The sequence below is a fragment of the Phaenicophaeus curvirostris genome, chromosome 12, assembly GCF_032191515.1.
Source record: "Phaenicophaeus curvirostris isolate KB17595 chromosome 12, BPBGC_Pcur_1.0, whole genome shotgun sequence".
NCBI lineage: Eukaryota > Metazoa > Chordata > Aves > Cuculiformes > Cuculidae > Phaenicophaeus > Phaenicophaeus curvirostris.
Window position 1 is genome coordinate 20,438,046 of NC_091403.1, and position 19,693 is coordinate 20,457,738.

At 53.0% G+C, this 19,693-nt stretch overlaps 1 long non-coding RNA gene across 1 annotated transcript; it reads left to right on the forward strand.

The window, feature by feature from the left end:
- Positions 1 to 433: 433 nt before the first annotated feature.
- LOC138725601 (uncharacterized) lies at positions 434 to 19,693 on the forward strand. The gene is made up of 6 exons (XR_011338270.1): positions 434 to 512; positions 619 to 1,365; positions 3,588 to 3,733; positions 9,608 to 9,791; positions 14,175 to 14,327; positions 19,346 to 19,693. It is a non-coding gene; the product is annotated as an uncharacterized lncRNA (long non-coding RNA).

Genomic DNA, 19,693 nt, shown 5'->3' on the forward strand with positions numbered 1-19,693 from the left:
AGCAACAAAGCTGGTGAAGGGGCTGGAGAACAGGCCTTATGAGGAACGGCTGAGAGAGCTGGGGGTGTTTAGCCTGGAGAAGAGGAGGCTGAAAGGAGACCTCATTGCTCTCTCCAACTACCTGAAAGGAGGTTGTGGAGAGGAGGGAGCTGGGCTCTTCTCCCAAGTGACAGGGGACAGGACGAGAGGGAATGGCCTCAAAAATTTTTTCACGGGAAGGGTGATTGGGCACTGGCAGAGGCTGCCCAGGGAGGGGGTTGAGTCACCTTCCCTGGAGGTGTTTAAGGGACGGGTGGACGAGGTGCTGAGGGACATGGTTTAGTGTTTGATGGGAATGGTTGGACTCGATGATCTTTTGGGTCTTTTCCAACCTGGTGATTCTATGATTCGGTGATTCTATGATTCAAATCCCCGTGGAGAAGACATGATGGTCACAGAGGAAAGTGCCGTACTACACACTGCCCTTGTCAGACAACTGCATGCTCTCGCCTCCACGGCTCTGCCTTTGACAGGTGGGAATTTATGGGATGCTTTGCATCTTTTTCCTTTCTAATCCCTGTAGAGGAAGCTCTGATTTTTGATGCATTGCTCTTTTTTTCCTCTTTCTTTTCTGGGTAGAGGAGCTTTGCTCGGAGGCTCGCGCTTTGCAGACGGCTCCTGGGGAAACTGGAGATTTGTCACTTCCAAATAGCTGCGTTTTCACCTGCACCATGTGATCCTCCATTTAAAGGAGAGGCAGCATGTAAAAGCACCTCCCAGGCTGGCAGAGAAGAGCTGTGTAAGATGGAAGGATACAGGGAAGTGTCTTTAAGGGATCATAGTGTATCAGTAAGGATCACAAATTCCCTGGCTGGGGAGGTACCTTGATGTCAGGTTACAGAGCACGACCTTCCCCCCGGCACCTCTCCCTGAAATGGCAGAGTACAAGCACGTGTTGGATGCAGTTGTGAAAGTCCAGGACAAACTGTGTGTGAGAGCCAGAACTTGCAGTTGTTTCTGTCCTTTCTCAGCCAGCCACTTTGTCCTAGCTGGGGTGCACGCTCTCCTGGGCATGGGCGGCCTCTTAGATGATTGTCCCTGGGTCAGGCTGAGATCTTCTCATGTCTAATGTTGGGTTTGGGCTGAAGGAGCCTGGGGATGTTATTTACTTTGTTTTTTCCAAGGACTCTGGGCAAGCACCAGTGGTTTAGGATGATCAGCAGGGACTTGCTGCCATGGTTGAACCTTGCACCTTTCCATGTCCCCTTCCTGAGGGGGTCTTGGGGCTGAGGGAGGGAAGACCTGCACCCGGTGTCACCTCCAGCAGATCAAGCAGACACAGAATCACCAGGCTGGAAGAGACCCACCGGTTCATCGAGTCCAACCGTAAGTCACTCATCTTGTGCTTGCTGTTCCATAGCCCTAAGATGAAGAGGTGGAGGTTGTATGCGGACAAGGCAAACTGCTCTTTTGGTCTCAAATTCAGAATGAATCTGCTATGTGCAATGCTGTTTGAGCTTGCTGTGGTCCTCCTTGTTGCCCCAGATCCCTGGGAGAGAGAAATAACCTGGAGCGTTGTTGATTTTCCTCCCTTCTTACATCCTTGGAGAGATCTCTCTGTGCACCATACCTGATTGAAGTGGACTTACACCTTTCTGCTTATTTTTTCCTGTTTCTGTACCCCTTGGCAAGCCTCATGCACTGGTGAAAACCTGCAGCCCTGAAAGCCCAAATAAACCCCAGCTTCCATGCGTGGGTGTCACGGAGGGGCACCGAGATGGGTGGATATTGGTACAGCCTGGAAAACATCTCTGCCTGGCTGAGCCCAGCCCACTCTGCAGGGCCACATGCACCTTGAGCTGCCCTTCCCAGGGCACCAGGGTTGCTTCTTGTCCCCTCTGGGAAAACATCATACCTGAGGCAGCTTGTGCAATGTCCCCTAACGAATTCCTGCAGCTCCAAAATCCCAGCCCAGGAGCCTCTGGTTCCAAACACATGTTGCTGCCTGATCCTGCCTGCCGGGACTCTGGTGCTGCACCCTGCTCTCATGGGAGCTTTGCATTTAGGAGGCTCTGTAATTCAAAGCAATTTCATCATGAGCATGAAGTGAAGGTCTGACGACTGCATGTCGTGAGAAGCTTTCCTTGCAATAGTTACATTGCTGTTGAGACTCTGCTGTGTTTTCACATTCAGTGATATTTATCTCATGATTTCTGATTTAAAAAAAGGCACAGAATCCCCAAACTTTCCTTGGTTGGATTTAATTAGTCTCTAGATTTGAAGAACAAAAAGCTCTGAGATGTTGAAGACCTCATGAAATGAAAACCTTGCTCACTGTGGAAGTGATGATGGGAAGATGGCAAATTGGATGTGCCAGGGATGCTCCCGCCTTTGATATTTCCATGCTACCAGCGTGAGGGGCGATGGGAGCTGGCAGGAGATGCTGCTGTGTAGAGGCAACACGTGTTCGTGAGCTCCAAAACTGTTTCTTGTGTGACAGCAATGGCTCCCAGCGGCCGTGCTGCCCCGAAGCACTGCCCTCCCACCACCCTCCTGCAGCCAGTTTAAGGCACCTTTATCCATCTCCTTAATGGTTTTGACTGGAAATCAGAACAGGACCATTCTGTGCCCACGGACTGATGGGTGGAGGGCCTTGCCACGCTGGGAAACTTTTGGGAGAAAGCTGGCTTGGGCACATCTTCAAAAAATGCTGCAATAACACATCTCCTCGATTATTTTCAGCCTGTAAAGAAAGGGGGTTTGAACATTGAGATTGTGTCCATGTGAAGGGAAAATAAACCCAGACTTCCATGTCCTTTGGTCCAAAAAGCAGTGAGCATCCAGCACAAACTCTGCTTTTCTGGAGTAGGATGTTTTCTGTGAGGGTGGTTTTACTTCAGAGGCCTGTGTACAGGAATGACGAATATTTCCCATTATTAAATCCAGTTTTAGTTGCTTATAACTTCACACTTAGCTTGGGGGGAAATCTTTCTGTGGGTAATGTCTGCTTTAGGTGGAAACTTTGTATTTGGGAAGTTTTGGCGAAAACAACTCAACCACATCTGAGAGCAACAGGAGGGAAACAGTCTGCTTTAACATGTTTAAAAAGCAAAATAAGGCACACACAACAGCACCGTTGCCATGCTTGTCTGCACGGTCGGTGCAGCAAAGTGAGTGCCTGGCTCCACGCTGGTGGGAGCTCTGGGCTTGGGCTTGGCTGGGGGCAGGGAGCTCAGTCCCTCGTCGCTGGGACATGGAATCATAGAGTCGTTTGGGTTGGAAGGGACCTAAAAGACCATCCAGTTTCAACTCCCCCTGCCATGGGCCAGGACACCTCCCACTGGATCAGGGGCTCAAAGCCCCATCCAACCTGACCTTGAACACCTCCAGGGATGGGGCAGACAGCTTCCCTGGGCAATCTGAGCCAGGGCTTCTCCACTCTCACAGGAAGACATTTCTTCCTAAGATCAACCCTCTTTCAGCTGAAAAGTGTTCCCCCTCATCCTGTTCCTGCACTCCCTGACCAAGAGCCCCTCCCCAGCTGTCCTGGAGCCCCTTTCAGTACTGGAAGCTGCTCTAAGGTCTCCCTGGATCTTTCTCTCCTCCAGGCTGAACAACCCCAACTCTCTCAGCCTGTCCTTGTACGGGAGGTCCTCCAGCCCTTGGATCATCTCCGTGGCCTCTTCTGGACTCACTCCAACAGCTCCGTGCCCTTCCTGTGCTGAGCGCTCCAGAACTGGACGTAGGACTCCAGGTGAAGTTTCATGAGAGCAGAGTAGAGAACCTTCTCCCTCGCTCTGCTGCTCACACGGCTTTGGAAGCAGGACGTGACTTTCTCAGGTGATGCCTGTTTGCTGCTCACGGTGACCACGTGTGCCCCAGCACAGGACACAGATGGGCTGTGCAGGGCTGCCCCTGCTGCTGGGGGCTGGTGAGGCTGCCATGCCATTTAGCATCACCCCTCCGTGCTCTCTGCATGGGAGCCTGGGCTGTGTTGGGGGGAGGAAGAGAGCAAAGCAAGTGGAAAGCAAAAAAGCAGGAGATGGGATACCAGGAGGATCTTTTAGGGAGTGAAGCTCCTCCTCCACCCTTTCCACAAGGCTCTTAGAGGGAAGCGTAATGCACTTGCACGGCTCAGGCATGTAGCAAGGAGGGAAAGTTGCTTCAGATCTGGATTTCCATCAGATAGAAGTGAACACTGCAAATAACCAACCTGTTTGATTGTTTGGGGTTGTTCTCAACCCACAGTGCTCCATTTCCCGCAGGGTCTGGGTCAGTGGCTGTCTGCCTGTGGGAAGCCTCTTGCAGAGTTTGGGGAGCCAGACAGAGCTGGGGGGGGTAATGAGCTGCCTGGAACACTCAAGCACTGCTCCCCTTGCACCTTTGAGCCACCAGTTCAGGCGTGCACTGCATTAGCTGTGTGGGTGATGCTGATGTTCAAAGCACCAGCGCTGTTTCTTCAGCTCCTTGGGTGAGATCCTCGTAGCCCCAGATCCCCTCTGCCTTTTGTTCTCCCTTTTGAATTTGCTTTATGTGAACGCTGAAGCAAAAGAAACTGTGCTGACCTGTGCACATGCCTTCTCTGTAGCAAGGACCAAAAAGAAGCTCTTCATGAGGTCTCCAGGGGCTGCATCTGCCAGGCACGTCGCGTGGGATGCTCTAGTCTGTGCCTGCTCGGTGCTGCTCTCTGCTCAGGGCAGTGGGTCTCATGCAAAGGTGTTTCTCTGCATTTCTGGGACCTGCGTCCCACATCCCCACGTTGGACAGAGGTACCTGGTCTTTGCTGCCCTGCAGGGCACAGCAGGGTTAGGATGGGCTGTGCCCTTGCATGCTTTGCCTGCCTGGAGGAGGGCACTGACCTGGTGTTGCTTGCAGTAGGGTGGTTTGGTGCTGGTCGACTGCTTTGCTGTGGTGGATATGTGGGATTTCTTACGCTGTAAGGCTGACTCCTGCAGCTGAGGTGTGCCTTTCATCCAGGGTACCGTGCTCCACCCCTCTGCAGGAGCCACCACTTGAAACACACAGCCACCCTGAGCCAGTAGCATCTTTGCTACGCTGGCCAGGAGCCAGTAGAGTTAAAACATGCCCAGGAAAGAGCAGAGCATCCCCCTGACCAGTGCAGTTTGGGACACGGTAAGGTTACCTGGGGGCTGGTGTGCAGCAGGATGGGCCATGCTTTTCCAACATTGCTGCTTTTCACACTGGGCAGGTCAAATGGAGTCCGGTAGCTTAATTTCATCCCTTAGCCTTGGGGTTTAGGGGCTCTGTTACAGCCTCTTGTGAGCTGGGAACACCTCGGGACCAACTTCACTGTTGTTCTGCAGCATTCCTACTGGCCATATCCCTGAGTGCTGTCCCTGGGCATGAAACCCTGATGTTGCTACTGCCCAAGTGAGCCAGGGATCAGAAATTTTAGTGGCTATCAGCTGCAAGTACCTGATGGGGACACGGGGCTGGAGATGCTCAGGCTGCATCTAAACAGGGGCACATCACTGATACTGAATTTATTTTACCCGTCCCAAGCTATTCTTCCTCCCTCTGCTGCAGCTTAGTCCTGCGGCAGGAGAAAAGCACTTTCCCATTAGAAGTTGGGCTAGGGTTCTCCTGGGCTGCCTCTCTGCAAACGAAGCACTTGCATTCATCTGAAAGGCTCATTGAATGAGGACTCATTTCTCTGCAGATATTTAAATGGAAATCCTGCAGGGTTATTAAGCAGAGAGCAGTGAATTTATTCTGGTCATTTATTATTGATAGGTAACATGACACTATTTTAATAGCGTTCTCTGATCCTACTGCAGCACGGCAGTGTGGGGATGGGAGCAAGCCCAGGGGGAAACCAAATCCCTTTCCCATGTTGCTACAATGTGCTGGTTCATCTGAGAGCCCGGCTGATCCTCACTTTCTCTCCTTCCAGCAGCCTTGGGCTGGTTCATGGAGCAAACAGGGGGGCTGCTGGCAGAGAAGGGGCTGCTGCCGTGCTTGGTGTGGGATGTGGCTCAGGAGCTCTTGCACAAAAATCTCTGTGGTGCTGCAGGCTCCTGGGCCAAATCCTGACCCCGCTCCCCATGGTGTCTCTGCAGTGACTGTCGGGTTGGGCTGTGAGTCTCGCATGGGTGAGGAGTCCTGTATGGCAGCCCAGAGGCACAGGAGGGAGAAGTTGCCCGTGGTATTCAGACACAAAGCCCCAGCAGCTGTGGGAGATTCTCCAGCCCTGCCCAAGCTGCACTAATCCACTGGTTAAGCCTCCCCAAACCAGTCAAACCCCCTGCCTCCAAAACAGAGCTCGGTGCTGGGCTCAGCCAAGCGCTCACAGCCAGGCACTCCCTGCAAAGCCTCGGCTCTGTGGACCCTGAGCCCTGGCTCCAGCTCTTCCTACAGGCAGCATGGAGGAGGCTTTGGCAAGACACCAGTGAGGCCGTATTTGTCCCATGGATTTGTCTCTCCTTCCACTTTATGGCTGGTTTGCGATGGCCCCTGGGAATGAGCCGTGGCCTTGGAAAGCATCTGCTGCTCAGCCATTTCCATCAGGCTCCCAGGTGAAGCAGGATCCTGCTGTTCTTGGAGGATCCGCGAGCCTGTTTTCTGTTTGATCCTGTTATCAGGCAGCTTGCTGCGAGGCAGCCAGCCCTGCTGGGCGCTGCAGGCACAGGGCGGCACAAGCACCCACAGCACTTCAGCTGCCCCGAGCCTTCGCCCCGGCCACCCTGCCAAAGCCCTGCTCTTGTCTCTCTGTGTGCAGAGCAGCTCCTTGTCCTACTGCCAGCCTGGCTGGGCGCCCGGCAGGTGTGTGCTTTGGGGGCAAAATCCTTTTGAGATGAGCAGAGATCCCTCCAGGACTTCTCAAAGCTATTTATTCTGACACTGAGCCGTAGCGTCGCTGTGCAGCTCTGTGCGGAGTTTGCTCAGGGTTATGATGTACAGGGGTCTGGAAATGAAAGGGAATATTTTGCCTTTGAAAAGGAAAGGGATGGTGTCTGCTGTGTTAAATTAAGAGACTTGGATAGGAAAAAAAAATGTATGTGTGTGCGTGTGTGCAATGAAAAGCTTCCTGTGAATTCATCCCATGTAATTGGGATGAGAGCTCTTGCGTTGTGCAAAATCATGCTGTTGGTTGCAGAGGGGATACACGAGCAGAGGGACAGGCAGAGAGACAGCCTGTACTGTTGTTTGAACACTGCCTGCAAATCCCAGAATGGGCCATTAGGAATTAAAGCGGTGCTGTTAATCGGAGTTGGAAATAAAGCAGGACACACACGAGCTCCTCTGCTCGGGCTGGACCGCTGCTGGTGTCAGCTTCAATTGGAATAAACAAGTGTTGCTTGACTGTACCGAGCTACTGGAAGGCGAAGCGTTGCTGGGGGCGAGAGGCTGCTCCGCTCCCCGATGAAAACCACTTGCCCAACTTCTGCTCATTTTTAAACAGAGGCGGTTGTGAAAGCGAGAGGGTACTCAGGGGTACTCATTACCACTTCTGCTTTGTGAGAGTTTTCCTCCAGCGCCCATAAAAACACTTCTTGGTCTCACAAGGGATTCCACATCAAATATTCAAGGCAGATTACAGCGCGAACCACGCAGGAGAAGGGGGGAGGTAAAAAAAAGAAGTCTAAACTGTTCAGTTGCTTTAATAAAGGAGCCAAAAAGGTTAACACAGAGAAAGGGAGATCGGAGGGAGGGGAGAGGCTCCTCGAGGCAGCGCTGCTGTTGATGAATGCCAGCACAGCCTTGGTTTTGAAGCGGGTGCTGCTCCTGCTGAGCCAACTTGGGGCACAGTTTATTACCTGCAGCCAAGAGCAAAATCCTTAGCAGGGATAGCATGCACGTGGCTGTTCCCAGAGCCTCTGCTTTAATAAAAAAACCTGGGTGGTGATTATTCCTGCCCTGGAGGTGCTGGTGGCCTCTTTGAAATGGGTTTGTTTGCTGCTGGTCTACACAGAGAGATCTCTGCTGTGAGGAGGGTTGGGGTGGAAAGGCTGGGGGGTGTAGCCGGGCTGTGGGATGGGTTCCTGCATTGCATCCCAGGATTGCAGTGGGGCAGGAGCCGACCCCTGGGGCTCCCAGCCTTGATTTGAAGGTGTGTGGTTAGGAGGCATCCCAGCCTTTACTAACAGGGCTGTTGCTGCTGTTTTCATCTTGTTTTGCGCCTCAGTTCTAGCCAACCACATGCATCAGAGCACCTGGTTCAGGAGCAAGGGAAGTGCTGCTCGCAGCCCGGCTTTGGGGGATGCTGGGACATGGGGGCTCCCTGTGCTGTCCCCGAACCCCTGCTCCATGCTGGGTCCTGCTGAACCTCAGGACTGCTGATCAGGCACCTCTGCACTTGCAAGTGCTTGCTAGGGAAATGGCCCTGATGAGGAATTAACACAGCTGAGCCTAGTCCTTCCTTTGCCTTTGATTGAGTGGTCAAGTGTGTAGTGACCCGGGGTGGGCAGAGACCAGCCCTGGTCATGCAAACAGCTTCAGAGCTGGGAATTTTGACTGTAAGACCAGCAGGTGCTTGGACTTCTCCAGCCATTTGTTCCTGCTGTGATCCCGTGGCCGCAAACCATTCCTGGTCCTTGTTTTGTCCTGGGAGATGGGGCAGGTATCGAGCGGGAAGTGGGAAGGGTGCTGAGCAGGAGGTGGGGAGGATGCTGAGCGAGAGATGAAGAAGGTGCTGAGCAGGACGTGGGGAAGGTGGTGAGCATGCTTGGCAGCTCTGGTTTTACAGCAGAGGTGGGAAGAGGTGGTATCTCTGATTGCAGGGATGTGGCTTTCTCTGGCAGTGTGGGTTTTCTCCTGGTGATGTAGTGCCACAATAAAACATTCAAAACCTGTGAAAGCTCCTGAGAGTACAATTTTGCTTGACAGATAACATCTCCCCCCAGAAACACGCTTTGCTGTTTCTCTCGCGTGTTTTTCTACCGCGTAATTGTTTTTCTCTTGCTAATTGAGCTGCAGAGCATAACCCTGGCTTGTAGGGAGGAGAAGCTGCATCGTGTGAACCCTGGGCCCTGTGTGGGGGCGGCTGCACCATCCCGGCTGCGGGCAGCGAGCGGGTGCGTGCCCGGGGCTGTGCGGGGGCACTTGGCGCTGCATCACTGAGCAGCACCCGGGGTTATTTTCCCTCCTTGTGCAGCCTGGAGGGAGGGTGCATGGTGCACGTGTGGTCTCGGAGCCTTTCCCACAACTACCGTGTGTTTGTGAGGGGATGCTTTGCTGTGCTGGCACTTGGACCTGGGATGTCCGTCATGCCCAAAGCCACCCAGACCCTCTCCAGGGCTGCCCTGCTCTATTTGGCTGTGGGGAAGATTTCCTGGGAGCAAGAAGTGGGGGCAAAGCCACCAAACCCACCTGGTTTGGATGTGGTGATGGAGTAGTTCTGTTGCCCCATGAACAGCCCTGGCGATTTTGCAGTGCCGCAGCGGCTCTCTGTGCTGCTCGTGCCCCACAGCTTCACCCAATGGGAGATGAGGGGTGGCCCAGGGTGGGTGTGAGATGCAGTGACTGTTTGCTGTCTCATGGGTGTTTCATGGAGGAAGCAAGTGGAGACCCCAGCACCATCCCCAGGGTGCTCAGCACCTCCTGCAGAGTCCTGGCCAGCTCATGGTTGCAGCCTCTAATTGCTTGATGTTTTCTTTCCCTCTTCTAGTGCTTAATTGCTGGCTCTCTCCATGCAAGCAGCACCTGTAGCACTCTGCAACAGAGCTCGTGAGTCACAAGCCACCCACGTCGAGTGTTTATTAACCCACAGGGAAAAGCACCAGGCTTTCCAAATGCCGCATACCAGGAGACTTACCCGGTCCTGGCCTCCACCCCACCCAGCCCCACACCAGGTAAAGGGTCCAACGCTGCCCCGTGCCGGTGCCAGCATCTCCCTGCCAGAGGGTGTGGATGGGGGCGCTGGGGGCTGTGTCAGTGCCTGGCTGATGCTCCACACAGACATTGCTCTGTGGTTCTGCACGGTGATGGACCAGGGAGCCCAGGCTGCAAATTGGGGATGCCAAGGAGCAAATAACGTGGGAAGAGGTGGATGGCACCCAGCACAGCCTTACCCTCCTGGCTTACTTATGGCAATGCAATGTCCTCATCCCTACATCCCCCACCCAGCACTGTTTCCCCTCCTCCTGACTTGCTGGTAGCAAAGCAGTGGCTCACAGGGGTTCTTGCAGCCAGCGCCTCCGCAGTGGGGCAAAGCAGCAGGCAGGTGGTGGCACACGTGATCTTGAGAAGTAGCATGGGTTGCTGTGGTTTTTGTGCTCACAAGCAAATGGATTTGCGGCTTCAGTCAATTGACTCATAGCTGAAGTGTTACTTGGCAAGGGGAGGAGAGTTCCCGCCCCCAGCGCCGCTCCTCGTGCATCCTTGTCAGCAAATAACACATCACGAGTGACAGTTTAAGGCAGGATGTGGCCATGGCTTCTTTTTGTTTTCTGGCTTTTTGGGGGAGTCTTTTTCCTCCTGCCCCTTCAAGCTGAGATCCTCTCTACAGAAAACAAATCTCTGTGGTGGGACAGCTGGCAGTGGCCCCAGCAGGCAGTGATGCTCTCACTGCCACCCACTCCCTGGCTGCCAGTGGGTGCAGGTGGTCCATGCTCCTGCAGGAGAAGCAGGTCTTGCTTCTCCCCTCTGCTGTGAGCCCTGGACTATGAGCTCAGGGGGACAGGGACATCTCCGCTCCCCTAGGACTGCAGCACAGGACGTGATCTGGTCTGCATCTGCTCAAGGGCTCACCGGAACAAAGCTGGTTTCTGTTGAGTAATTTGAGAAACTCATCTGGGTGCTGATGCAGCTCCTGTCCCACTGAGGGCTTGGTCTTGCCTCTTGTGGGTGATGTGGCTCTATGTGTCCCTTGTAGGGTTGGGTGCTAGGCAGGAGTCACTGGTGATGCTGGGACGGCTGGTGGCTGCAGGCTCTGCCCGTGTTCTTGCAGTGCTGGGGTGATTTGGGGCTGAAGGAGGAAGGTGGTTTCTGAAAAGGGTGAAGTTGTCTCATTTCCCTCCCGTCCTGCACAGGCGTTTCCTGCACCCTTGCAGCAGCCCAGGAGTGCTGAGCCCACACCTGCCTCTCTTGGTCCCTGTGAAACTCAGAGGAGGGTTTTGCCAGCATTGCAGTTCTGCATCCCTCCTGGCTGCTCTGACTTCCACCTCGGCTCTGGGGTTGTGCTCATCGTGGGTGGTTCACACCCTCAGCCTGGTGCCATTTCTACAGCAGCAGCAAGCTGGGCGAACTCACAGGGTTCCTCCCCCTCTGCTTTCAGTTTCCTCTGAGCATCCCTCAAGTTCTTCTCCTTTTTCTTTTCTCTGCTCTGAATTTTTCAACCCCAGCTTTCACAAAGCACCCGTGGTAGAGTGGTTGAGATTTGGGCTTTGCCTCTGCCAGGTGGGAAGGTTTTGCAGATGGGGAGCAGGGCAGGTGTGAGGTGGCGAGGATGGGGAGGGAGAAGATAGGAGATGAGAGGTTAGTGTCAGCAGCTCTGGCTTGGAGCTCCTTACTGAAAGCTTGCTGGCACAAATCAGGTGGTTGGTGCTGCTGCACGTGCTGCACGCTGGGTTCTGCCTGCCCCAAGGCCACTACCTGTCCCTGTGCAGGAGTTCAGCATCTCCAGTACCATGAGATGGAGGAGAAGGCACCAGAGCTGCTGTCAGACACCTGTGGTGGCTCAGCTGTCCCTCAGTTCTTCTAAGCTTGCCCAGGCAGATCTGTGGGGCTATAAACCCCCTAAAAAAGATTCCTTCTGTGTTTGGGACTGTGCTGCCTGCACAGGCAGGCATGAGCTGGTTCTGCCTGGGCTGCTAATGGAGCAGGCGTGGGATCTGTGGTTGCCCCAGCACTGGACTGGGGCTGATGTGACCAAAATCCTGGTGAGCTGAATCCTGTGGGATTCACACCTCACACCTCTCGGCACTGCTTCCTTTCCCACACCTTGCTCCATGCACCCACATCTTGCAACCCCCCGTTTTGTGTCACCTGCCTACTGGCACCAAAGCGCAGGGTTGGGGATGCACCACTCCTTACCACCAGCCGTACTCCTGCTCTTCAATCGCGCGCTGGCACTGGCTGCCAGTAACCTGGAAGGAAGTGGTTTGTGGAATGGTGGCAGCGATGAGCCGGTTCAGAACTGTGGCTACGGCTGGAGGTTTCTGCTCTGGAAAGCTGACTAATTTCCACCAGAAGCAAGGCCATAAGAAAAAAAAACATCCCAAGAAATGCCTGTGCCACTAACCTTTTAATGGAACCCTTTGAAAGACACCAAGGAGCTTGGTGATGTGGAAGTGCCCTAGGGCTGCCAGCGTCCCAACTTTGCTCCACACAGCCAGTAGCAGGTGGGATAACACAGACAAGTCCCCTTAGCTATGGGGGACAGTGGCAGTGGGACTGGGGGCATCCTCAGCAAATTTGCCAACGACACCAAGCTGTGCGGCATGGTTGACATGGTGGAGGGAAGGGATGCAATCCAGAGGGACCACCCCCAGAGGTGTTCAAGGCTAGGTTGGATGAGGCTTTGAGCAACCTGGTCAAAGGGGAGATGTCCCTGCCCATGGCAGGGGTTGGAACCAAATGGGCTTTAAGGTCTCTTCCAACCCTACCCATTCCATGGTTCTATGAGTCTATGTCTGTGCTAGGGATATGAAGTCTTTGTTCTTCCATGTTTTTCTTATGGAACGGGTTGCTCAAAACCCCATCCGACTTGGCCTTGAACCCCTCCAGGGGCAGTCACCACTGCTCTGGGAAACCTGGTCCAGGGCGTCCCCACCCTCACAGGAGAACATTTCTTCCCCTAAGATCTCATCTGAATCTCCTCTGTTTCAGCTTAATTCCCACAGTTGGTGCTGTGCCATCAGTCCTGGCTCTCCACCTCCTCGCACAAGCTGGACACTCTGGTTTTTTGATACTTGCAAGGCAAATGGCCACATCATGGCTCTCCTGATTCCTGAGTTGGAACCTGGAAACCTGTCGGCTGGGGGGCTCTGGGGAGTTGCTGAGTTCCTTGGGAGGGCAAAATGGGCTGGTTCTCTCGGCTGCCGCATTGGATCTGTTCCAGCAGCACAGAAACCTGCAAACGATCCAGCTTTGCTGTGAAGGGGCCGTTTAAAAAAAGGAAGACGCTTCTTGAGGTGTTGTTTTTCCTGGAGCTGGTGCAGAGAGTGGGAATGTGGAAGGGAGCTCTGAGAGGGCCCCCAGTTCTCTCTTCCCAAGACTCAAATGCAGGCCTGAACAACAGATGCAGCCCTGCTAATTTCTTTCCTTGGTGCAATTCAGTTTCTTGGGTGGCAGGATGCAATTTGTGTTTGAGTTTGGCTTTCTAGTGAAACTCTTGGCTTGTCACTCTCAAGGCACAACACGCGCCTTAAATAGCAGGCTAAATTTCTCCACCTAGCCTAAAAAAATAAGATCCTCCTCTGCCAAATGAAAGGACATATTCCAGTATTCTTTGTTGTTGCAACAAATTGGGTGGATACTGTCAGACTTCTGTATTCTGGGAATACTTCCAGAGCCTCTCTTTGTGTGCAAGTCGGTTACCATGTAATTGTCAACTTAAATTGCAGTGTTGGATAACTCGCTTCGGCTGTAAGATAATCTGCCTCTCCTGCGACTCAGTCCCAGCAGCGTGAGGGCAACGTGTTGGGCTCTGCTCCTCCTGCACAAGGGCTGCGAGTGGTGAGAAGGCTCTGCCGAGCCCGGGCTCTGCCCGAGGGGTCCTGAGGACACTTACGGTGGCACCTTTGCTAAAGGCATCGCGGCCCCTGTGGGAAGGACGGACCCTGCTTGCATGGCTGGGACACGCTGCCTGCATGGACCGCAGCGGTGGCAGGAGGGATGGGGTGGACCCTGCCTGCCTGCTGCCTCCTGGCCCCTGCCCACTGCTGGCTGGGGATGTGTGAAGATAAAAATGTTGCTTTCAATGTGATGGGAATCCTCTTAGTCCTCTTCCGTCCCCTTTCAAATTGGCAGCTCATTTTGTTGTGTTTGTTTTAGCCTGAATCCCAGTGACAATTAGTGCTAGAAGGCTAGATTAAGCTGTTTTTACTTGTTTTCTTTTCCACTTTGATTTCCACCTCCTCCAAATTCTTAATCCTACTGAATATTTCATCTCTTGTAGCTCCATCAATTGAAAGGCTCCCAGTGGGACGTCCAGGACCGGCACTGTTCGAGCTGCTTTGCTTTAGCTAATGCTTCTCAACGCTGGGCTGAGTTTGTTACGCAATTTATTTCAGACGAGAAAACCACAGCATCCGCTTCAGCGAGAACCAAGAGAGTGATTTGGGAACAGGACTGTGCAATAAATAAGAACTTCGGTGGTTAATGAGAAAGCAGAGTACGCTGTGTTCCCACCTCGTGCCTTCTCCAACAGCAGGCAGCTATTGCAGGTGGGAAACCCCTTGTGTCGTCACAGATACAAGATTTCTCTCTAAATGGAGGATGCTTTCTGATGGAGGGGGGTGATGTGGTGGTCACCTGGCTCGCCTTGGCCCCGTGGTGGGTCAGCCATCCTGGAGATGGGTTATACTTTGTGAAAGGGGTTTGCTGGGGTGCATAGAGGAGACAGTGGAAGATCCTGTCCCCCTGTTTGTGATTTCCCCGTCAAAAATTGCACTTTTGCCTTTTTTTTTCGGTGATGCTTTTGGGGTTATTGTTGGGTTTTTGCCCTAAACTTACATGGTTGACAAAAAAGCTTTCAGATAGGGAACTTCCATTTTTCCCCTATCAAAAAGGCATTTTCTAGCTTGACCAGCTCTGGGCTGGCTCTGCACATGGATGCCCGTCAGGGTGGACACATTTCTGCTTCTGCTGCATGCTCCTGTATGGAAAGCAAAGCTGAGAAGAGGGTGGGGGATTTGCAGCTCTCTGCATCCATGTGCTCCCTTGATTTTATCAACCCATCTAAATGCACGGGGTGGCTGGTGTTTGTAACTGTGCCTTTAACCACCCAAATTGCTTCTTGCTCTACAACATCCCTAACAGTTTGCAGGGACGTTTCCCTAAGAGGAATCTGGCTGCTTACACGCCTGGCTGCTTCTGACATAAAGCAGGGATGCAGCAGGCTCTGCCAGCAGGTCCTTTGAAGCTTGCAAAGCTTCACCTGGTCTACGTGTTCCTTATCAAGAGCCCGAAAGTGTCTACAGCCTGGATGGGAAGAGCGCTCACTGAAGTGCCAACAACCGGCTCCAAGTGCCTTTGCCAAGGGAGCTGCGGTGGCATATGTTCACTCTCAGAGCAAGGTTACAGTCTTGACTCATTAGAAGTTACTTTTCTCATTGTGGGGCATATGTAGGAGAACCTGGTGCCAAGCTGGCAATGCGTGCGGTGGAGCGGAGAGGGCTCGGAAAGGCTCTGGAGGAAGGTTACACTTGCACTTTTGTCCTCAATTATTTTGTTTTGAAAGCATCACAAACCCAGCCCTGAATGGATGCTGCGTTAGGGAAGGCTGGGAGCCCTGCGTGTCGGTAGCAGAGCAGCATCCACTGCCCGCAGGGCTTTCCTCTGGGGTCCAGCACCAACCAAGGATACCGCCTTCCCCACGACCTCTCCTGGGTTGTTCCTGCAGGCAAGTCCAATGGGATGAGGTTTAATGAGGCCGAATGCTGGGTCCTGCACTTGGGGCTCAACAACCCAGTGCAGCTATGGACTAGGAGGAGTCTGGCTGGAAAGCTGCCTGGAGGAGAAAGACCTGGGGGTGTTGGTTGACAGCGACTGAACATGAGCCAGCAGGGGCCCAGGTGGCCAAGAAGGCCAATGGCATCTTGGCTTGGATCAGAAACGGCGTGACCAGCAGGTCCAGGGAGGTTCTTCTCCCTCTGGACTCGGCACTGGTGAGACCGCTCCTCGAATCCTGTGTTCAGTTCTGGGCCCCTCACCACAAGAAGGATGTTGAGGCTCTGGAGCGAGTCCAGAGAAGAGCAACAAAGCTGGTGAGGGGGCTGGAGAACAGGCCTTATGAGGAACGGCTGAGAGAGCTGGGGGTGTTCAGCCTGGAGAAGAGGAGGCTGAGGGGAGACCTCATTGCTCTCTCCAACTCCCTGAGAGGAGGTTGTGGAGAGGAGGGAGCTGGGCTCTTCTCCCAAGTGACAGGAGACAGGATGAGAGGGAATGGCCTCAAGCTCTGCCAGGGGAGGTTTAGGCTGGACATTAGGAAAAATATTTTCACGGAAAGGGTGATTGGTCCCTGGCAGAGGCTTCCCAGGGAGGTGGTTGATTCACCTTCCCTGGAGGTGTTTAAGGGACGGGTGGACGAGGTGCTGAAGGACATGGTTTAGTGTTTGATAGGAATGGTTGGACTCGATGATCTGGTGGGTCTTTTCCAACCTGGTGATTCTATGATTCTATGATTCAAGGAGCAAGGTGGTTGCTCAGGAACCATGTCACAGTAGTGCTGGGATGGGGCAGAACAAAAAGCCAGCAGAGCCCTAGGAGCAAGGTGCAGGTCCTTGACGTGGCCTGTGCCCTGGGCAGCCCTGCTTGCCACTGAGCTTCGTTAGAGCCGGCTAATCCAGCGCTCTGGTGGGTTGGCAGGATCTGCAGCCCATGCTAATGGCTCATTGCTGAACCATAAGTGGTTGCGTTGTACTTTGGATTTATTGGAGGCCGAGGGATTAATTTCCTGAAATATATGGTCATGATGTTGAGGTTAAATTAAGATCTCATTCAAAAAGGATTCTTTTTATTATATTTAATTTGTAACTCCTTTTCTATAGCCATTTTACAGCTATTCCCCCCTCCCTTAAATGTTCAGTGTCATGTTTCTAGGAAGAATCTTATTTCATGCAGACTAATAGCATTTTTCAGTCTAACCTTTTACAGTTCCTCACCGTTCGAGTTACTCCAGTCTCGGTTGTTTATACACAACAAGGTCTTAAATCCTTCCTTAGAAAATAAAGATGTTGATGCAAAAGCAACAAGAGCTTCTGGCAGAGCTAAAATCCACCCGTTCTCTTCTCCTTCCCCACATGCCACCTCCTTCAATCTGCTGTAACTAAAAGCCCTTTTACTTCAGCACTTGAGCACTTTGATAGAACGCATGTTGAGTAAATCTTACATGACATTTTTACTCTGAGTGATATGTATATAAAGTTGAGCTGGCTCAGTGCTAGCCTTGCTTTGCCCTTCCTGGTGATGCGGCTATTAAACTGATAAATTAACTGGAAATTGGTGCTGCGAGATGCTGGAGCCTAGAGCCAGGAAGGGGATGAAGCCGTGCTGAAGGACAACAGTCTGGATGCAGCCTCTGGCTCTAGAGAAGCTCAGTCTGGGCAGGGAGCGAGCGAGCATCATCCAGCGCTCCCTCCACTTCTTGTGCTCGCTCTGCTGCTGGCTGCCCTAGGAGATGGGAGGAGTGAAGCCCCGCTGTCGTTTTTTTGCATCCAGCCAGCAAATGTCTCTGTTCTGTGGTGTTGTGTGTGTTCCTTCAGCCCACCTGCTGTGCCAGGTTCAGGGCTGGCCCTGCACGACACCTAACATGCAGGGGTCCAGCCTGAAGGAGAACGTGTCCCAAAATAGTTGAAGACATGCTGCCTGCAGGAGCTCTTTTCTAAGTCGGAGTGATGAGCTCATTGCTGCTGCTCTTCTGAGTGCCACTGAGGTATGGGGAAGGGTGGGCTCGCTCCCAGGGGCTTGTCCTGCAGAGCGGCCGGAGTCCCATGGGTCTGGGCAAGGGAGAAGGACAGGCACTGAATCTCCCCAGGAGTCTAGACTTGATAGAAAATGAGTTTTTTAGTCCCTAGATCAAAGTTCCTGCTCTGGAGGACAAAGCTCCAACCCTTTCCCGAGTGTTTGAAATGTCCAGGAAATGGTGTAGAAACAGCCCATTTCTGGGGTGGTGGAGAGCAGAGAGTGATGTCTTGGTGATGCTTGTTTCTCCGTGTGCTCTTTGCTCATTGCCCCATTGTTGGTTAAGAGCAGCAGAGCATGGGATACTCTCCAGTTGCTCCCTAGCATCTGGCCAGAGTTCAGGCTGAACACCCTGTGATACCTATATACCTCCTATAAAATTTTTCACGGAAAGGGTCATTGGGCACTGGCAGAGGCTGCCCAGGGAGGGGGTTGAGTCACCATCCCTGAAGGTGTTTAAAAGACAGGTGGATGAGGTGCTGAGGGACATGATTTAGTGATTGATGGGAATGGTTAGACTCGATGATCCAGTGGGTCCTTTCCAACCTAATGATTCTATGATGCTATGATTCTACTGTGCTCGCTGGGCTCTGCCAGTCCCGGCCCCCCAAATCCAGGTGGTGCTGGCATCTTGCAGGTCTGGAAACAACCTTGGCCTTCTGTTCTCCTAGCTGAATGTTCCTCCCCTCTACTGGCAGCCGGAGCAGTCTGTGGGTGTCCCTGCATGCAAAGCACTGCGAAGGAGGGAAGGAGCAGCAGTCCGGAAAGAGAAAGAGGGATGTGTTTGGCAGAGGGCTGTGGTGGAGGGGATAACCTCCAGGCATGGAGCTGTTGGAGCAGGTCCAGAGGAGGCCTTGAAGATGATCCGAGGGCTGGAGCACTTCCCATACAAGGACAGGCTAAGAGAGTTGGGATTGTTCAGCCTGGAGAAGAGAAGGCTCTGTGGAATCCTTAAAGCAGCTTCCAGTACTGAAAGGGGTTACAGGGAAGCTGGGGACAGACTTCTTAGCCAGGCTTGTTGTGACAGGACAAGGAGTAATGGTTTTAAACCAAAGGAGGGGAGATTTAGACTTGATGTAAGGAAGAGATGTTTTCCTGTGAGTGTAATGAGGTGCTGGCACAGGTTGCTCAGAGAAGTTGTGGATGCCCTGTCTCTGGACCTGTTCAAGGCCAGGTTGGATGAGGCTTTGAGCAACTTGATCTGGTTGAAGTTGTCCCTGTTCCTGCAGTGGGTTGGACTGGATGACATGCAAACGTCCATTCCAACCCAAAGCGTTGTACGATTCAGGCCCAGGCAGGCTGGGTTGCAGGCTGAGCTCTGGCCAAGGTGACCTGGGCAAGGGTGTCCACCACAGTGCAGCCATGCCTGAGGCAGCTTGAACTGAGTGGGGAGCATCAGGGAACCCTCCCCAGCCCTCCTGCATCCCAGTAGAACATCCCCCTCCTCCTCCCAGTCCCCTTGAGACTGGAATATTTGCATGGCCGTTCCACTCGGCCTGGTTTGGAGGCTGTGCTGATGAGGGGTCCATGGGGAACTCCTCACCCGTGGTCTCGTGCAGCATCAGCCCCACCACTAACCCCAGCAACATGAAATTCCAAGCCCAGTCTCCACAGGCAGCCTGCCCAGTGCTGAGCCGCCGTGCTCCCGGCAGCTCCCCACCCTGAGCTGTCGGCTCTGGCTTCTGCAGGGATTTTCTCTTTTCTTCTCTATTTTTTTTTCTTCCCCTCCTCTCCAGAAGTGCTGATGGACAAGTTGAGTAACCGTATCTGCTTGTTACAGGACATCTTGAGGATGATTGCGGAGGTCAGGACTCAACTGGAAAGACCGCAGCGGGTTGCTGACTGGCATCCACGGTCTAGATAAGATAAAAACAACTGATGACAGCAGGGAAGTGAAACAGTCATCTCAGCACTTGGATTAGTGCCCGGCAAAGAGGAAGGGAAAAAAAAAAACCCGTGGAGGGCCGGTGGGGAGGGGAAGGTGGTGGAATATGTATTAGAATAGAAACTCTGGAAAAAGCTATCAGGAGGCAGCAGATTTGGGTGTTAAATATTTATGAATTAGCAGCACTTGTCGTGTTGTCGCTGAGCTGCGAGTTTCCAGGACGGGGAATGTGTGTGGCTGCAA